Genomic DNA, 5,421 nt, shown 5'->3' on the forward strand with positions numbered 1-5,421 from the left:
TCCCCCCCCCTGGTCAGGCCGGGATCTGTCTGCTTAACCCCCCTCCTTGCCCTGTGACCACCAACGCCAGGCCAGCACTCACCGGTGCCCCAGGAGGGCTCGCTCTGGGCTTCCCAGGGGCATTCGATACCCCCCAACCCCGTGAGCTGGGCGTCCTCGGCCCATGGCACCGAGGGTGGCCTCCAGGAGCAGGTGGCAGGCCAGCTCTCAGCATCCCCTGCCGGCCAGGCCCACACTGTCCTTTCTCTGCAGCCCCCGCCCGGGCTCAGCCAGGTCAGGGCGCACTAGGGCCCCGCACCCTCTCAGGCTTGGACCCAAGCCCTCTCCTCCTCCTGCAGGGCGACTCTGGTGGCCCCCTGGTCTGCCAGAAGGACGGCACCTGGACCCTGGTCGGCATCGTGTCCTGGGGCAGCGGCACCTGCTCCACCTCCACGCCTGCCGTGTACGCCCGGGTCACGGAGCTCATGCCCTGGGTTGAGGAGATCCTGGCCAACAACTGAGCCCGCGGCCCCTGCCCTCCCAGCCCCGAGTGTCCCCAATAAAAGCATCTGTACAGGAACACTGACTCCGCGTGTCTGTGTGGCTGAGGGGTGTGGGGCTGCCGTTTCCCTGTGGCCCACCAGGGGGCGGCATCACCACACGCGTTCCAGGGTGCAGGTATCCCTACCTCACCCATGAGGAGATCCTGGCCAACAACTGAGCCCGCGGCCCCTGCCCTCCCAGCCCCGAGTGTCCCCAATAAAAGCATCTGTACAGGAACACTGACTCCGCGTGTCTGTGTGGCTGAGGGGTGTGGGGCTGCCGTTTCCCTGTGGCCCACCAGGGGGCGGCATCACCACACGCGTTCCAGGGTGCAGGTATCCCTACCTCACCCACCCCACCCGCCTTCTCCGGAAGCTGTTGTCGTATCTCATCCTCCCTGGGGGCGAATTCGGGTCCTACTTGCTGGAGCCCATGGAGCTTTCCGGAAGGCAGGAGTCCCAGGGCAGGCTATGCAGTCCATAGCCCTGAGGGGTGGGCATTGGGACCAAGATACCCCACCCAGGAAGCCTCTCCCTCCACCACATGACATGCCCCAGGCTCCCTTCTCTGCCTTTAGCCCCCTCCACACCCAGTGCCCCGGAACAAGCATCTGGTCCTCACCCTTCCTGCGTCAGACCCCAGGTGCCCCCACATGGCACACACACTAGCCAGCCAGTGGTTCTCAACCTTCCTAATGCCGCGACCCTTTAATACAGTTCCTCATGTTGTGGTGACCCCCAACCATAACATTATTTTCGTTGCTACTTCATAACTGTCATTTTGCTACTGTTATGAATCGTAATGTAAATATCTGATATGCAGGATGTATTTCCCTGGTTACAAATTGAACATAATTAAAGCATAGTGATTAATCACAAAACCAATATATAATTAATGTGCTTTCCGATGGTCTTAGGCGACCCCTGTGAAAGGATCGTTCGACCCCCAAAGGGGTCGCGACCCACAGGTTGAGAACCGCTGCCCTAGACTCTGGAGCTCGGGAGATGTCAATCCCACGCCAGAGGCTGGCACCATTGCTCCCGCTTTGTTCCCTCTGCTTGATGAGATTCCGCAGTTACATCTAGAGGCTTGATCAGGTGGGCCTGGCTTCCTTCATCAGGGAGTGCCAGGACTGGCTGTTTCTTTTTTGTGAGGTCCGTGCCCGAGTCTGTCAGTTCTCTGGGGCTTGCGCAGTGGTGGGACTTAACTCTAACATTGCTTTCTCCTTTACTGTCCGGAAGACCCCCAGAGAGCTGGCTCCCCCCTTTCAGTCAGTTATCCAGTTGGGCTGTTCATGCAGGACCTACACTTACTTCTTTTTCCTTTACAGATTTTTTTTTTTTTACATTTTTTTCCTCTATGGATGTTTAAGATAATGAATTTGTTCTCTATCATCCTCAAAAAGTGACCCAATTAATTTTGTTATTTAGGATAATTATGTACTAACGAATTTAAACACATTTGAGGTTTTGAGCTATTGTAATTTTTTTTATTTTTTTATTGAAGCTTTAGTTTTTGAGTTTAACTGAGGTCCTCAGAGTTCTCTGTATTTGGCCTGTGAGGGCACATTTCCGCAGACTAGGGCCTGCAACATGGAGTGAGGCCAAAGTCCCCAGCGGGTGTCAGTCCCTTGGGCTCAACTGGACGAGCTCTCGGTGCCAGAAAGCCACAACTACTCACTGCTGGTCCCACCAAGAAATTGCGCTGGGCTCCGTTCCCCGCTCAGCGGCCCCCGCTGTGGGTGGTCTCCCTGTCCTCCTGGCTCCTCACTGCACAGACCACCTACACCTCCCACTTATTCGGAGGCACCGGCACTAGCTGTCCCAGGTGGGCTGGGGCAGGCACCACCCCGCGATGCGCTGGAGTTGGAGAAGCAGACAGAATTCTGACAGCTCGTTTCCTACTTTATCCTCCCGCAGCTGAGCCCACAGCCATGACCACACCATCCCGGTCCAAATCATTCTCTCGTCTCCCAGGTCTTTCCCCCAGTTGTCTCCCCATCTTGATGTTTCTCTCTAAAGTCCCTTGAAGATTGATCTCGGGGGGGGGGGGAAAATTTTTTGATCTTGTAGGCGGCGGCCTCCGGGTTGCTGAAAACCGCAGTCCTGGTAGAAGGCTGCCACCTGGTGGCCAATGTGAAAATCGCACGGTTGTGTCTGGCCTCTGACTTTCTTCTAACCCAGCGTTGTACAAAAGAAATAATAATGAGCCAAATACGTTATTTTATTTTTTAAATATATTTTATTGATTTCATAGAGGAAGGGAGAGAGATAGAGAGATAGACACATCAATGATGAGAGAGAATCATTGATTGGCTGCCCCCTGCATGCCCCACACCGGGGATCGAGTTTGCAACCTGGGCATGTGCCCTGACCAGGAATCGAACTGTACCTCCTGGTTCATAGGTCGATGCTCAGCCACTGAGCCACGCCAGCCTGGCCCAAATAAGTTATTTTAAATCATCTGGTGGGCTTACTTAAAAAGTCAAAAGAAATAGATGATTTAATTTTATTAATATATCTTATTTAACTCAATATATCTACATATTATCATTTCAACATGGAATCAAACATTTTAAAATTATTAATGATACATTTTACATTCATCTTCTCATACTAAGTCTTTGAAATTCAGTGTGTAATTTGCACTTACAACACATCTCAATTAAGCTTTACATTCTCGTCAGGAATACTTGATCTTCATGTAAAATTCATAAAAATTATAGTTGAAAAGTAGTCTAACATACCGGAGTTGTTCCAAATATACTTTTTTGAATTCGGTGTTATTCTGAAAAGCACAGTTTAGCAAAAAGTTCCACTTTTGGTCGAGAGTCTGTGTCCGTTTACAAACACATCCCCCAGGAGGGGCCCACGTAACAGGCCCGGTCCAGGCTACCCCGCCTCTCTGTTTGCCCACGAACTTGCTTCCTAATTAACTGAAACACCTGAACTGATTAGGAAGATGTCCACCATCCACATTTGGAGAATGTCACCCGTCACCTACCAGCCACCGACCAGCCACAGACCAGCCACAGCCACCAACCAGCCACCGACCAGCTGTGATGAGCCCCGAGGAATAACTCCCAGCCCTCAGCTGTCCATCTTCTCTGCAAATGTTCTCAGCTGAAGGGAATCATCTTGACCAGGGTCATGCCTCCTTGCTGGGCAGCCCTCATCCCTGATTGGTCCATGGGGCTTTTAAAGGCCCAGTCTCTTACCCCAAACCGTCTCTCCTTCCGTCCCTTCCAAGGCGTTGATCCGGGAGTGCTCTCCGACAGACTTTCTGAATCCGAATCTGCATCCAGAACCTGCTCCCTAGGGCACTTGAGCTGTGGTCGTTGGGACCCCGGGTGGGTCCCAGAAGGCGGGTGCTAGGATGGGATTCTGGCGTTGGAGCAGCGGCTGCGGGCTGGCCACCAGGACCCCTTCGCCGCCGGCACAAGGTAACAGTGAAATGGTTAAAGGACGGCTGAGGACCTGGGTGGCACTCAGGTCAGGAGTTGGAGGGAAATGGAGGGGGAAACTCTACAGTCGGTGAAATGCTGTGTCTGTTGCTAAGCACAACCTTCGGGAAAAGGAAAGGCGGAGGGTGATTTATAGGCTGTTACAAGCTACCAGGAGCCTCCCAGGGCACACAGCAGGGCTCTCCCTCCTGCCCGCCGCCAGGAGGAAGCTGAGGCCTGGGCCCAGGATCTAGTCACCGAGCAGCCAAGTCCCCCAGGTTAAACCTCTACCCAGGCAGGTCTGCTGTGTCAAGGTTACAGCCCCGCAGGACGCGGGCACCCTGGCATCAGCCCCCCTCTGCTCCTGGCCACAACCATGTGCAGGGCCTGGGCTGAGGGGAAGGGAGAGAGAATCTCTGCCCAGGGAGCTGCCCACGGGCCAGGCAGCAGGTGGTGGCCGGGGCGGCAGAGCTCGGGGGGCTGTGCTCTGAGGCTGCTCCATCCAGGGGAGGGCAGACCCTAACGTGGATATGTGGACACGGGAGAGTTTGATCTGGGTGCACTCACCCAGGATGTGGCTTAACACCCTGGCCAGGCCCGCAGGGGAGGGGATAGCTGTTGCCAGGATCACACAAGCAGCCCTGGGCCACGTTAGACAAAGGGGAGATGCAGGATGGCTGTGTGACTGAGGCTCAGAGAAGTGGGCGTGGGAGCAGGGATGAGCTGTGGAAGGCAGGCAGCCCAGGGCGTGACTCACAGGCGGCCTGGTGGAGGCGCCGGTCACCCAGGCAGGGAGCCCTGTCCTGTGAGGGGCCCAGCGTGGCTAGGAGCGGAGGGGCCCCCTCTACACCAGGGCAGGGCGGTCGGCGGGAGGCACCACAGAGCTGAGGTGCAGTGTGCTGGGCACCTGAGATAACAGGGCCCAGGTGGCGGCAGTTGCCATCATGAGTGGCAGCTGGGGTCCCGCCCCGAAGAGCCGGCCGGTGGGGAACATGCCGGGGACCCTGGGCAGAGTGGAGGATGGCTGGCAGCAGGCTGAGCTGCCTCAGTGAGCACCTGGTGCGGCAGCAGCTCAGACGGGCATGGGGTTGTGTGGTTTTTCTTGCCTCAAGCGGTTAGTTGCCCCCTGGTTGACGCTGATTGTGCTCCAATGGACTCACCTGTGTCCTTGACCATCAACTAGAGTTCGAGCTTTAGAGGGCAGGAGGGTTGCCCTCTGAGCAGGGTTCTCAGAGTTGGGTGCCCAGCCCAGCAGCACCGGGAACTTGTGAGCAGTGCACGGCCTGGGTTCTGCTTTTAGGGGGCCCAGGGCTTTGCCAGTTCCCTCTTTATTGGTGAATGTAAAACAGTGTGGGGATGAAAGCGCGGGAAGGAAAAACCAGCGGCCAGTTAGTGTCTGAGCCACCTGAGATCTCTAAAACCAGGGGAACTTCATGGGGAGGGGGGGGGGGGGGCGG

Source organism: Myotis davidii, unplaced genomic scaffold (assembly GCF_000327345.1).
Source record: "Myotis davidii unplaced genomic scaffold, ASM32734v1 scaffold453, whole genome shotgun sequence".
Lineage (NCBI taxonomy): Eukaryota > Metazoa > Chordata > Mammalia > Chiroptera > Vespertilionidae > Myotis > Myotis davidii.